Consider the following 15,643-nt stretch of genomic DNA (forward strand, 5'->3'; position numbering starts at 1 on the left):
AGGTTCCACATGCTGGAAGAATTAAATCTGATATTGTAAAAAACAGATAAATAACTCTGCTAACAGTATATGGTCTACCAATCACATCCTAGAAATTTCTATGATGTCATCAACAGCAAATTAGAATTTCTGATTAGCGTACGATAACCAATGTTAGCCTGCAGGGTTGATTTAATGCCTGCCAAAAGTAAAGAAACTTGACATTTTATTTAATTGGAATTTCCAGAAGGCTTTCTGAAATGTTGTAAATAGCTTGTGGACCTCCTTCCTTCCCACTAGTTTAAAGCTAATCCCTCTCCTCTGCTCTGAATCTCTTTCTGTCCCCCTTTCTTGGGGGTGTTGATGACTCCATCAGTTATCCCCATGTCAATCATCGTCTCTCTGTGTCTTCCTTAAACTTTCCTTTCTCTTGGATGTTTCCCTTCCACCAATAATTTTATCTTGTTAGTGAAGCTCATCCATGGACTGTGTTTCTGTGTGTTTACCTCTCCATCTCTTTCCTTCTCTGACAAGTTCTAGAAAGAATAGTGTTGTCTTTTCAGCCTTCACTTGTTCCACTTCTATTCTCTCTTCTAAATAACTCTCAAATCTGTTGCCTCCTCTCCATTCCCTGGTTGTTGCCTTGGTGAAAGCATGATTTCTTGCCTGAATTTTTTACCCCTTAAAATCATCTTCCTCAGGTTTGGCTCAAAAATTCAATCTTACAGCTCCCTGCCATTCTCTAACCAGACGGAACTTTCTTAAACTCAAATGTGATGATGCTAAAAACTAGTTAGTGGCTCCATGTTTATTTGTCTATCCCTAAACCGTCCAGAATGTTAACTAATGCTCAGCAGGTTACGTCAACCCTAATAATCTGAGAAAAAGAGAAACCATTTTATAGGAAGTCTTTCAACCATGCATTACTTAAAACAAAGCAAAACAAAAACAGACAAAACAAACAAAAAAACCTGACTACACCTTATTCCTTCCCTTCTTCTTTTTTTTTATTAACCAAACATCTATTTCCTATTGTACCACAGGAGGTCATGGGGATAAAGAAGACAGGAAAAAGGACTGAAAAGGACCAGCCAGCACAATAGGAGGAGCTCAGTTTTGAGGTGAGAATCTTTTGGTATAAACTGTTCCTGCTCCACTGTGTCCATTTCATTACTGTTTATACTGATGGGATTTTAAAATTTGGGTATAACTGACATATAACATTACATCAATTTCAGGTGTACAGTGTGATTTGATATTTGTATATATTGCAAAATGATCACCACAGTAACTCTAGTTAACATTGGTCACCATGCATATATACCTAGTTACAGAATTTTTTTTCTTATGATGAGAACTTTTAAAATCTACTCTCTTAGCAGCTTTTGAATAAGCAATACAGTATAATTAACTATAGTTCATTTCTGACTTGAAAAATTCTTCCTCTTCTTTCCCAAAGCTGTCTCTTTCATCTGTGTCCTTGATTGTGTCAGTAAAATTTCATTTGAGAACCTGGTATCATAAGTTTCCCTTCTTTATTTCTACCTTCGATTTCTCCCTCTTCACTGTTTGCCCAACACGTAAGCTCAAATGCTTCCTATTTAAAGCACCTTCCTTAATTCACCACACAATCTGTCTTCTCCTTTAACTATCAGACTTCTTGGAGGAACAGTCTATGGTTACTGTTCCGATTTTTTTTGGTTACTTATTGGTTCTTTAAATACTTGAAAACTGACTTCTGCTCCTATTCCGTTACCTAAACCACTGTTTCAAATGTCAACCACATCCTAAATTACCATATCCAATGTCTTTATCTTAGCTTTATCCTTCATGACTGTGCAGCATTGTTGACATATTTGCTTTCTTAAAATCTTCTCTTTTGACTTCCATACCACTACACCCTCTGGCTCTCTTTTTTTCTTTCCCATGCATCTCCAAGAAGAGTCAGTCCTCTTGCTTTTTCAAACCCTTATATGAAAGTGTTTGCCTGCTTTTCTTCTTGGGAAACCTACACTACAGCTACCACACTGCATCCATGCATGTAACCTGGATTCCTGTTATGTGCTCCAGACCTCTTTCATGTACCTCAGAAACTGCTTCATTGAGTGTCTTGTGGTACCTCACACTCAGTGTGTTGGAAACCAGTTTTATTTTCCTTCCAAAACCATTCATCTTGTTATGTTTACCATTTCATTCCTTGCCACCACTATCCTTCAAGTCATTTCTACTACTCTGACTCATCTTCTTTCTCCTCTGCCATATCTAAAGTATGGGTTTCAGTGGGGAGGTGTGTTCATAAGGTAAGCCAGTGGATAGTGAGAACAAATTACCAAAGCTTCTATTTATAGTTAATTCCTGTTAAAAAATGATTAAAGAAGACATTTTAGGTGATACAAACTTTATTTAACACTTCATGAAGTGGATAGTCTCCTTTCAGAGAACAGTAAAATGGGGTGGAAGCTTTTATAGGGTAAAGAATAAAGAAAAAGGAAGAGAAAAATAGAAAATATCTGGTTGGCTGAGGCCACATAGTCATCCTTGTTTGGGATGAGAAGAAACAAGGAAATAAGGATAGAGCTTAGAGTTGGCTTGCTGTTTGGGGGTTGGCTGACTGGATATACTGCATTTCTGCTCAAGCAGAGCATTTATAGAGATATGAAAGTTTTCTAAGTTTTGGTTTGCTGACATGGCATGACTAAGCAGGAGCAGATCCATCATGAGCCCAGCAAGTTATTTCAGCATTCCTAGATACAATAAAATAAGGCTTCATTAATATTTAATATAAGGACCTCCCCTGGTACTCTGACTTGGTCTATATGTAGAGTCATGTCAAGTGCACTTGAAGAGGAATTCTGAGGGGAGAGTGGGAATTCACACATGGGGGAGAGAGATGAACAAGAGCTCCCTTATTTGTTGACTTTCAGCACACTGTGCCTATGAGCCTATCAAATGGATTCACAGATTGTATTATCTACTCTTACTTCAACTCACAAAATGGAAAGTGGCTTTAAAAATCCCCATGGGGGATGTGAATTGAAGATTTTCTAACCATATAAGCACTATCAAACAAGAAGAATATACAGCATGGAATCTTCTCCTAAAATAAACTCTTCATCAGCTGCATGGTTAAAAAAAAGAAGTGTGTGTATATATCATAATATATACCTGACACAGATTATATGCAGATTATATAACATACAAATATCATCCCTGACATACATATATGAACAACGTAAATCTGTAATAAATCAGGAAAAATTATGAAATTATCGAGATTAGTTGAAATAAGAATTTACATCCACTCATTGTAAACTATGGATCTTGCTTGTAAATGTATAGTGCTTTGAGATGAGAGTTACTACAGATATGAAGCCATCAAAATTAACAAGCCATTTATAAATTAAGCATCTGAACATGAATTAAACCTCTCTCTTTGAGAGAAAAAAATTTGTGAATATGTATGACTGTTTCAGATTACATGGATTAGTTCATTGGTAGAGCAGTGCATATTTTATAACTAAATAAATATGCTCTAATTTTTAACTGATATGAATGCACAGTCAAAAGCCGAGAATCACTTAGTGAATAACTGTATTCTGTTCGTTAACTCTTTCCTCAAAACTCTTTCCTTCTGCCCAGAATGCTCTGGTTTAGGCTCCAACCTGATCATTGCAACACATTTCTACTGGCCTCCTTACCTTTAACTTCTCACTTTTTCAATCCCTTATTAACCAATTGCCTCTAGAATTATTTGTCTAAGGCTTTATTTGATCTTATCATTTCCCTGCTTGAAAACTTTGGTGGTTCTCTACTGCAACAAAATGAATTCCCAGCCTCTTAAAACGTGTAAGGTTGTCTGTGATTTGGCCTAAGTCTCCATTCCTTCTCTTTAGTTCTCATTTTATCCAACCATGCTAGAGTACAAGCCGGGAACGTTATATATCTGTTGCTTTTTTTCTTACTATTCCCTTAGCTTGAATACTTTTCCCCCTGTACCTCATATGCTACTTATTTAAAATCTTTCTTCTTTTTTCCCCCCTCCAGCCTTAATAAGGTATAATTGACAAATAAATTGTTTATAGTGTACATCGTGATGATTTTTCACATATACCCATACTTTGTGAAATGGTTACCACGATCAGAAAAACTTTCTCCTTTAAAGACCTGATACATTTTGCCTCTTCCATGAACTAAGCCCCATGGCTCCTTGTGGGAATGTAACTCTTTCCCTCCTCTGATTTGTCACGGTACTTTGTTTCTGTCTATGCTAAGTATGCCTTCAACACAAGGCAGCACCCAATCAGAACAGATACCTTCCTTCCTTGTGCATATTGTGTGTATTGGGAAACTATCAGTTCTTTTGGGACATATCCCACTGTGCCTTGTAATCTACTCAGTTATTATGTTTATCTTCCTCTTCTTCATTCCTCTCCCTCCAGATTTTATGCATTGGGGCACAGGGAATTAATACTTTTTGTATTATTTGTAGGGAAAACTTGTGAAAGACTTAGAAATAGACCAAGGTATTATGGTTGTCTTCAGTGGGAAACTGGGCATTGTCCAGATTATCAGATTCTATTGGGTCTCTGAATCTTTTATTGTCTTTGAGTTATTTTACATTGCTGTAAGTTATATAATACTTATAGTAATGCAAATGATTCTTGTCCATAGAAATGCAAATTGTATCTCATTGGGATTCAGTTGATTATTGCTCTATGGATACTGAGCAGTTTTGAAGTTTTACATTTGTTAAGCAAATTTATTTCACCATTCCCAATGCCCATATATACGTGATTCTTTGAATTCTCCTTTGAACCAATTGTAATATCTTTCTGGTTCCCTCATTAATTAATGAATTAAATAAAAGCTTTGACACATGTTCATTTTATATCTGTATGAAAGTCATGCCATATACTCTTCTAAAAATTATCTTTTAATACATGAATATGCCTTGAACTGAATAAATATTAATATTTCTTAGGTTCAGATTAAAGATCATTTAATGAAAAACACTGGAGAAAACTGAGACACTTTTCTTCCTAGAATTTTTAAGATTGTGGGATAGAGAAATATTTTCCAAAGTGAATTTGACTTGTTTGAACAAGTGAACAGTTTCCTCTACAAGACTGAAAAAACTTGTTTTTATTACCATGAATTTGAATATTGGCCTTTGGATTTTTTGATCAAGTATACCCAAAACAAAACAAAACAAAACCCAAATATCTGATTTGTATGTACTCAAATGTCAAAAAAACTGATACAAAAGAGTAAGAAATTATAAAGTATTACTCAGTTATTTTATTATATGCTTTTAGTTTAGTTTTTTTTTTTAATCTGGAAGATTTCACCTTAAAACATGATACAGAAATCTCAGTAATCATTTGGAAGTTGTATAAAGTAAAAGTTTATACATGATATTATAGTCTTCAGTATAAGAAACACATCCTGAATTCACAGTCTGTTCACACCTGTCCTTCTTGTCTTCAGATTGGGAAACACTTGGGAGTCAACCTTAGGTCTCTGGTCCTTTCTGTCTAAATTCTCTGCTTATTCCAATTGTATTCTGCTTCTCCCACCTTTTCAGCTTCTCTTCTATCTCCTTTCCTTCTGCTACCAATTGTAGTTTTTCCGAAGTATCTGTACTTTTGAGAAAGCTCTTCACTCCCTACCCTCATTCACTTTACTGTTTGGACAAAGGTGAAAGCAGAAGAGATGGAGAAAAAAGTGGACAGATTAGAGACAGATTTTAGTAATAAAATGGACAGAATATGCTGATGGAGTTGCATGTGAGAAGATAAGGGAGAAGGAGAATCAAGGGTGACTTCTGTTTCTGGCTTGAGCAACTGGTGGCTTCAGGGACCGCTTACTGACATGGGAAAGACTGGAGTGGGGGTAAAGCTTGGGAAAGATTATCCTAACAGTTCTTCAGTTTCTTCTTGTTTACATCAAAATATGTTTAAAAATTAAAGCCCAGACAATCTAATACCTATTTAATTTTCACATGTGAAATTCTGCCCCACCCTGCCACCCTCAGTACCCTTTCTCCAAGACAGAAAAATGCATCTTCCACTTTATTCCCAAATTACACGGGTTTTTTTTCAGGTGAAATCAACATTTCCTATCAACAGTTAACAAATCAAGGGGGGAAAGGGATAATAGTATAGCAATTATTTTGCCCTGGGTCTTCCCCAACGGCTGAAACAAATTCTCCTTTCTGTAGAATAGTTGTTTTAAATTAGCTGGAAATTCACAGTTCACAGCTTTGAAAAAACCCCTTAAGGAAGGCAAATATGAATATCTCCCATTGTTTCTAAGGTGAAGGATGTTAACCGGTGATCAGATCAGAGTTGCGCAACTTGAAGGGGAGAAAAAAATTCTAAATGACCTGTCTGGTTTCACGCAGCCCTCTGGCCCAAATGGTACTGACATTTTCATTAAACAGGTTAAGGAAAACAATAGAGGTTAATTGACTTAGTGGTGTTTCAGCTGAAATGGCCAAAACTGCCCAAGGCCTCAGGTAAGTCTAATGTTGTTAGCAGCATCTTGGCCTTCCACTTTATACTCTGTCACCTTTGAACGATCTAAACAAATTAGGATCGCTTTTTGTATAACACTGTGTATCTCACAGGGATGTGTGAAATGTATTAGGTAATGTCTGTAAAGCACTTTAAATGATTTATTCTTTGGCCAGTTTTTCCTGAGGGATACTTTGTCTCACACGCTTCTAATTGCCATCTAGCTAGATGATAAAGAGCAATCTTCAACTGAACACTTAGTGGGTTGCAGGAGGTGACTCACAGATCTTTTACTCTATGCACACAGAACATACATTTCCCATCATGAAATTCTGCCTTTCTAACTAGCGTATTTTTGGGGGGTGACATTTAGATATCATTTTCGGTTTGCAGAAGTGGCAGGTATAGCTTTGTGGTCATTAGTAAAAAGTTTTTACTACGGGGGTAGAATAATGTAGTAAAAAAAAGCATAGGCTTTGAAAGAACATTCTGGGTTTGACACTGGGCTCCACCATTTACTAACTAAATAATGTGGCAAATCGTTTCACCTGTTGAACTTCAGCTTTACTTTTTTTTTTTTTTTGCGGTACGCGGGCCTCTCATTGTTGTGGCCTCTCCTGTTGCGGAGCGCAGGCTCCGGATGCGCAGGCTCAGCGGCCATGGCTCATGGGCCCAGATGCTCCGCCGCATGTGGGATCTTTCCGGACTGGGGCATGAACCCGTGTCCCCTGCATTGGCAGACGGACTCTCAACCACTGCGCCACCAGGGCAGCCCCAGCTTTCTTACTTGTAAAATGAGGATAATAAGACCTATCACTCAAGGTTGTTTTTATGACTAAATGAGTAATGTATAGTTTTTGACACTTAGGTGATGCTTAATAAAAGATTCTTTTTTCCTTCGGAGTTCACTGTCACTGGTAAATTCACCAGAAGTTTTCCTAAATTTCCTCTCTACTGGTTAATATGTGTGTCATGGAGACTGGGTGTTTAATTAATAGAAAATAGCCAAGTCAAACATAGATACATTCCTTTAGATAATTAAATAATCCTTGGTTTAGTCTGTTAAACAATACTCTGGTATGATATTGAAATGTCCTGTCATCCACCTTTTGCCTTATTTACAAGTTTTAAATAATTTTGCTTAACAGTCCATTCTTTTGATGGTAAATAATCTCTAGAGATTTATTTATTTATTTGTTTGTTTAAATTTTTAAAATTCTTGGCTGTGCTGGGTCTTCATTGCGGTGCGTGGGCTTCTCATTGCGGTGGCTTCTCTTGTTGCGGAGCACGAGTTATAGGCGCACGGGCTTCAGTAGTTGTGGCTTGAAGGCTCTAGAGCGCAGGCTCAGTAGTTGTGGCGCACAGGCTTAGTTGCTCCACAGCATGTGGGATCTTCCTGGACCAGGGCTCAAACCCGTGTCTCCTGCATTGGCAGGTGGATTCTTAACCACTGTGCCACCAGGGAAGCCCCTCTAGAGATTTATTTTTGATCACACACACAAAAGGCTGGTTTCATTATGCTTTGGAGTGATTATTTACACAGTTTAGCAAAAGTTATTAACCGTCCGGGTATGCCTCCTTGAGCGTTCAGTACTGAGCAACTGTAGAGCCCAAAGAATTAAATTCTGCTGAGTATTGTCATTAAGAAGTATAAGATTCAATAATGTAAAAGGATCTATTATTTTTTTCTATCCCAAGATTAGGAAACCAAGCCCAAGAAAATCTATGCACCAGGATTTCATCTCATTTCTTATAGATTCTGGTGAACTCCTTTTCACTTCAAGTCCCCAATATGCTGAGGTTCCTGGCCAGCCAGTAAGTGATGTTGCTTTTGACCTGTGAGGCTTTAACCATAAAACAGGTACCAGGCTAGTTTTTTCAGGTGGGATTTGTAGGCATTGCTTTCACATATAAAATACAACACTTACTTGTTAATAATGGGATTTCCTTATCTGATTAAATGTCCTTTATTTTCCAATATGACTCCCAGGTGTAACCTTTTATGACGATGTCAAAATCTTCTCTGTTGGGGTGCAATACACAGTTTTCTAAATAAGAATTCGACACCTGGTGAAATGAAGACAGCTTCTTTTTAACCCTATGCAAGTAACTTTGGAGACTCATTAAAGATATTTGGTTATAAATTCTGAAGGAGACACTGAGAGTTAGGAGCCATTTTTTTAAATGTTTCATTCGTTGTTGAGAGTTACATTTGATGTTGAGAGTTAGAGATAAATTACCAAGTAGAGGACTTCTTCATCAAGCATCAGAAAATAGGCAGTTCACAAATAAATGCCATCAGTATTCCAAACCAAATAACTATAATTAAAATTTCCTTATCAATTTATTTATTTATTTATTTATTTATTTATTTACTTTTGGCTGTGCACGGGCTTTCTCTAATTGCGGCGAGTGGGGGCTACTCATTGTGGTGGCCTCTCTTGTTGCAGAGCATGGGCTCTAGGCACGCAGGCTTCAGTAGTTGTGGCTTGCAGGCTCTGGAGTGCAGGCTCAGGGGTTGTGGCGCACAGGCTTAGCTGCACGCAGGATCTTCCCGGACCAGGGCTCGAACCGGTGTCCCCTGCATTGGCAGGCGGATTCTTAACCACTGCACCACCAGGGAGGTCCCCATTTAGTTTTATGTATTTATTTCTTGTTCTACTGCATCTTGGGTCATCAGCCTTCTTTCACGAAGTCATCTCCTTCTGAACTAAGAAGAGTCCTGAAAATCCCAAGTCATTCCCAAATATATCTGACAATTGTGCAAGCAATGTTATCTTTATGCTCCAAAGTTGTTACTCATGAGGCTATTCATTGAACTATCAACAATTAAGAGTATACGGTATGGTCCTTTCCATGAAATTCTGAGATCTTCCTTTGTAGAAGATTAAAATTTTAACCTGTGAGCCTTTTGACAAGCACTAAATGATTAATATATTGTGGTAACTAACAATGTCAAACCTGAAGACAGTAAAGTTCTCTATTGAATGCAGTACATAATTTTTTGTAAGAATTTGATCAGTGTTTTTCCTGAGAGTAAGAACATATTATGGACAAGAGCACTGACAAATCTCCAGGGCCTTCCAATTCATTTTATAATGTGTACAATCTCCAAAACGTATATGTAAATAATATTTTATCTATAAAATTTACCCTTTAATTTGACCACTCTTTTGATCAGTGCTTACACTAGAGTTGAGCTAATCTAGAAATATAAAACATGTCAAGAAAACAGTTATTTGGGGTATCACCTCTTTTATAAGGCAAGAGAACAAATCTTCATGAATTTCCAGGGACCTTAAGGGAATTTCAAAGAAGTTTTATGTGTAAAGAAAATCCTGAAAATTTTATTTTTCTGAATGTAAGATATGATTGTGGAAAAGCAAAATCAAGAGAGTTACTTTAGATCATTTATTAAGACAGGATCAGGTGTGCCTGAGAAACAGTAAATTGGCTACCTGTTAATCAAAGTGACAATACAGTATTCTAAATAAGAAGGTAACACAATTGAAAGGAATTTTAGCTTTTTCAGAAATGAGGAACTTTATGTTTTTGTTGCTTAATAATAAAGTGCTTGACAAAGTTGTCACAAAACACAGAAAACAGTTTTGTTAGGATATGGAATCCAACATGCAAACAGATCACACAGAATGTAAAAGAATAACTATTTACTACCCCTTGTTAAGAGAAGACAAAAGAGTTCAAGATAAACTGTCATTTTAATATATAGAAAACCAAATTCGAGATTTGCATTAATATCACATTTAGCAGTAAAGGGTTCATGAGCTCCCTGCCCTACTTTTTAAATTATCTTATAAATAAACCCATCAAAACGGAGTGAACTTTGTCAAAATTTGAGTCCATCTCATTGCTTCTTTTCAGGCTTATTATTTATAGCTTGAGGCAAATACAATTTTTCCTGCCAATCTATAATTTTCTATATTTATTCAAGATTTGTCTTACACAATCCTTTTTCACATTCAGGAAAAACCAGAATCTTTAAGAAAAGACTACTCTCCTTTCCTTGAAAACAAAAATACATTCCATTATCTTGCATTCATCATTGTACTTTTCTGCTACTATTGCTTTAGCAGTCTTTGATTACCGGTATGATTAATAACTTTCAGTCAAATTAATTAACTTCTATTTCATAGAGGAAACTAGAAAGGAGTGTAGAAGAATCTGTCATACACAGTAAAACAACAAAACTCATACATACACACATAAAACCTTCTATGGTCACATACATCCATTTTTCACCTTTTTAAGTGAGCAAAATGAACACAATCATTATCATGACCAATAAATATATCCACGATAAGAAACACACATGCACACATACACACACATATACACACATATATAAAATATGTTGGGTGACCACATTTCAGATTTATATTTCACTTAGAAATCATCTAGGTATCCAAGGTTCTGCATTAAATAACTTGATTTAAGAATAGTCCAAGGTTTTACTACTAGAGCTAACCAATGAATTTGGTAAAGCTGCCAGATACAAAATTCATACACAGAAATCTCTTCCATTCCTATACACTAACAATGAAAAATCAGAAAGAGAAATTAAGGAAACAATCCCATTTACCATTGCAACAAAAAGAATAAAATACCTAGGAATAAACCTACCTAAGGAGGCAAAAGACCTGTACTCAGAAAACTATCAGATCCTGGTGAAAGAAATCAAAGATGACACAAACAGATGGAGAGATATACCATGTTCTTGGATTGGAAGAATCAACATTGAGAAAATAACTACACTACCCAAAGCAATCTACAGATCCAGTGTAATCCCTATCAAATTACAATGACATTTTTCACAGAATTAGAACAAAACATATTACAATTTGTATGGAAACACAAAAGACCCTGATTACCCAAAGCAATCTTGAAAAAGAGAAATAGAGCTGGAGGAATCAGGCTCCCTGACCTCAGACTATACTATGAAGCTACAGTCATCAAGACAGTATGGTATTGGCAGAAAAACAGAAATATAGATCAATGGAACAGGGTAGAAAGCCCAGAGATAAACCCACGTACATATGGTCACCTTATCTTTGATAAAGGAGGCAAAAATATACAATGGAGAAAAGATGGCCTCTTCAATAAGTGGTGCTGGGAAAACTGGACAGCTACATATAAAAGAATGAAATTAGAACACTTCCTAACATCATACACAAAAATAAACTCAAAATGGATTAAATACCTAAATGTAAGGCCAGGCACTGTAAAACTCTTACAGGAAAACATAGGACACTCTTTGACATAAATCGTAGCAAGATCTTTTCTGACCCACCTCCTAGAGAAATGGAAATAAAAACAAAATCAACAAATGGGACCTAATGAAACTTAAAAGCTTTTGCACAGCAAAGGCAACCATAAACAAGATGAAGAGACAGCCTTCAGAATGGGAGAAAATATTTGCAAATGAAGCAACTGACAAGGGATTAATCTCCAAAATATACAAACAGCTCATGCAGCTCAATATCAAAAAAACAAACAACCCAATCCAAATATAGGTCGAAGAACTAAGTAGGTATTTCTCCAAAGAAGAAATACAGCTGGCCAACAAACACATGAAAAGATACTCAACATTGCTAATTATTAGAGAAATGCAAATCAAAACTACAGTGAGGTATCACCTCACACCAGTCAGAATGACTATTATCAAAAAATCTACAAACAATAAATGCTGGAGGGCTTCCCTGGTGGCGCAGTGGTTGAGAGTCTGCCTGCGATGCAGGGGACATGGGTTCGTGCCCCGGTCCAGGAAGATCCCACATGCTGCGGAGCGGCTGGGCCCGTGAGCCATGGCCGCTGAGCCTGCGTGTCCAGAGCCTGTGCTCCGCAACGGGAGAGGCCACAACAGTGAGAGGCCAGCGTACCGCAAAAAAAATAAATAAATAAAAATGCTGTCTCGAGAGGGTGTGGAGAAAAGGGAACCCTCATATGCTGTTGGTGGGAATGTAAATTGATACAGCCACTATGCAAAACAGTATGGTGGTTCTTTAAAAAACTAAAAATAGAACTACCATATGACCCAGAAATCCCATTACTGGGCATATACCCTGAGAAAACCATAATTCAAAAAGACACATGCAGCCCAATGTTCATAGCAGCACTATTTACAATAGCCAGGGTATGGAAGCAACCTAAATGTCCATCAACAGAGGAATGGGTAAAGAAGATGTGGTATATATATATGCAATGGAATATTACTCAGCCATAAAAAGGAATGAAATTGGGTCATGTGTAGAGATGTGGATGGACCTCGAGACTATCATACACAGTGAAGTAAGTCAGAAAGAGAAAAACAAATATCATATATTAACGCATACACGTGGAATCTAGAAAAATGGTAGAGATGACCTTATTTGCAAAGCAGAAATAGAGACACAGACATAGAGAAAAGTATAATATTGCTTATATGTGGAATCTAGAAAAATCATACAGATGAGCTTATTTACAAAGCAGAAATAGAGACACAGACATAGAGAACAAATGTATGGATACCAAGGGGGAAGGGGGGTGGTAATAATTGGGAGATTGGGATTGACATATATACACTACTATGTATAAAATAGATAACTAATGAGAAACTACTGTATAGCATAGGGAACTCTACTCAGTGCTCTGTGGTGACCCTTATGGGAAGGAAATCTAAAAAAGAGAGGATATATATATGTATACGTATAGCTGATTCACTTTGCTGTACAGCAGAAACTAACACAACATTGTAAAGCAGCTATACTCCAATAAAAATTAATTAAAAAAAAAAGACTAGTCCAAGGTTTTAAAGTTAAATAAGGATCTTGGTTAAGTTGACATATAACAACTTAGAAAATCATTTATCAGAATTATAATTTAAGAATTTATTTAGACCATTTGTATTCACATAGCTTAATTATTGGGACTGAGAACTGAAATTCCCTGTATGAATTTGACTTAATATTTGTTCCAGGAAATTCTTGCCCAGGAATAGAAAACTGTAGCCAATCAACAATTTCACTATTTGCTTCAGGAAATTCCTGAAAAGCAATTTATCCATATAGTTTGTCCTTCTGGCCAAACAGCTCTATCTCCTGTCAGGATAATAAGATTGTTAACTTCACCAAATAGGTAGCTCATTAAAAAATTTACTTATCAAGACTCATGTCAAGAAGCTGACTTTTCTTTGTCCCTCAATCCTCAACTATTACGTCAAGGACTGTCCCCCATCACAATTAGTTTTCTTATCTTGACAAACCTACCTTCAGCCACTTAAGCCCAGATCCCCAAGCCCTTCCCCATTCTCCCCATTTGAGACATTAGTAGAATCTCTCAAGGTAGTGTTCTCCCTTAACTGCAGTAGGCCTAATAAAAGTAGCTTTGATTGATCAACAGAAACTCTGAGTTAATCAATGTGTATTGCTTTAAGCTGAGAAGTTTGTGCAATTATTGTTATGCAGCAATAGTAAACTAATAGGACCACATTGATAAAACCAGGGAACAATTATTGCTGTCTTCAGACCAAAAGTTATTAAGCCAGCCTAGTTTGTAAAAGATTAAACTTTATTACATGAACTTACGTTTCATGCTGACCTGCTTCTGATCCTGAGCTTATGTTTGATTTCTTTATTTCCTGAGAAATTTGGGAATATTAGAGTTATATAAGTGCTTATTTTTCTTTATGAATCAATTAGAATGGAGCTATTTGGATTTGAGAAACTATTTTATTTTATTTATTTATTTATTTATTTAGGCTGCGTCAAGTCTTAGCTGCAGCACGTGGGATCTTCATTGAGGCATGCGGGATATTTTGTTGTGGTGCGTGGGCTCTTCGTTGCGGCGCAGGGGCTTCTCTCTAGTTGTGGTGTGTGGGTTTTCCCTCTCTAGTTGTGGCACGTGGGCTCCAGAGTGCGAGGGCTCTGTAGTTTGCAGCATGCGGGCTCTCTCGTTGAGGCCTATGAGCTCCTTAGTTGTGGGGCGCAGGCTTAGTTGCCCCGTAGCATGTGGGATCTTAGTTCCCAGAACAGGGATCAAACCCACATCCCCTGCATTGGAAGGCAGATTCTTTGCCACTGGACCACCAGGAAAGTCCCAGATTTGAGAGACTTTATAATTTAATTAATTTATGTATTCTAGAGATAGGAAAACATCAAACACAATGAGAGGTAAATATTTTTCTCAATTACAGATAAACAGACTTGCTAAGAGCTTGCAGCTTTAGTTCTACAACCTCAATCATAGATTAACATTAAATGCAGAACCATAAACACTCACTGAAGCAGATCTCAAGGGATGTTGTACTTTCAGTGAGCATAAAGTGTTTTCTTGACTGAGTCGTGTTTACATATAGTCAAACAAAGGCTAACAAACCAGATTCTTTATCATCTCTCACCTAACTAATCCCCATTATATTCTGACAGAGATCACCTAATGATTAGATCATAAAACCAAATTCCCAAATAGTCCTGTAACCAATGAGGAAAAAATTGTTGATTGTGCATAAACATACACAAGATGCCTTCCTGACTATGAAATCAAGACTGTCCCAGTGGTCCAGTGTATCCACTGGTCCATGGGTCCAGCTGTGGAGTTAGACAAGACATGAATAGATGAATAGACTTGGCAAAGAACCAGAAAAAAGATACAAAAGCTTCTATGGTTTACTCAGAGAACAATGATTTAGCCTGTTTTGGTATCAAAGAGTGGGGAGTAGGATGGCCAAAGGGGCTATATTAACTGATGACCTTGAATGTTAAAAAGTGCCATTGTGGGGAGGACCTTCAAGTTGGGGGAGGAGTGAGACATGGGGATCACCTTCCTCCACACAAATACATCGATAATACATCTACATGTGGAACAACTCATACAGAACACCTACTGAACGCTGGCAGAAGACCTCAGACTTCCCAAAAGGCAAGAAACTGCCCACATACCTGGGTAGGGCAAAAGAAAAAAGCAAAAACAGACAAAAGAATAGGGACGGGACGTGCACCTCTGGGAGGGAGCTGTGAAGGAGGAAAAATTTCCACACACTAGGAAGCCCCTTCACTGGTGGAAACGGGAGGTGGGCAGGGGGGGAAGCTTCAGAGCCACGGAGGAGAGTGCAGAAACGGGTGCAGAGGGCAAAGTGGAGAGATTCCCTCCCAGAG

The 15,643-nt window shown here is 37.3% G+C and overlaps 1 long non-coding RNA gene across 1 annotated transcript in view; it reads left to right on the forward strand.

The window, feature by feature from the left end:
• Positions 1 to 15,643, forward strand: part of LOC307191268 — a 55,653-nt gene that overhangs the window by 1,144 nt on the left and 38,866 nt on the right. The window contains exon 2 of the long non-coding RNA XR_013829678.1: positions 1,023 to 1,100. This is a non-coding gene — a long non-coding RNA (uncharacterized lncRNA). The remainder of the gene's footprint in view (positions 1 to 1,022; positions 1,101 to 15,643) is intronic.

This window comes from Stenella coeruleoalba, assembly GCF_951394435.1.
Source record: "Stenella coeruleoalba genome assembly, chromosome: 9".
NCBI lineage: Eukaryota > Metazoa > Chordata > Mammalia > Artiodactyla > Delphinidae > Stenella > Stenella coeruleoalba.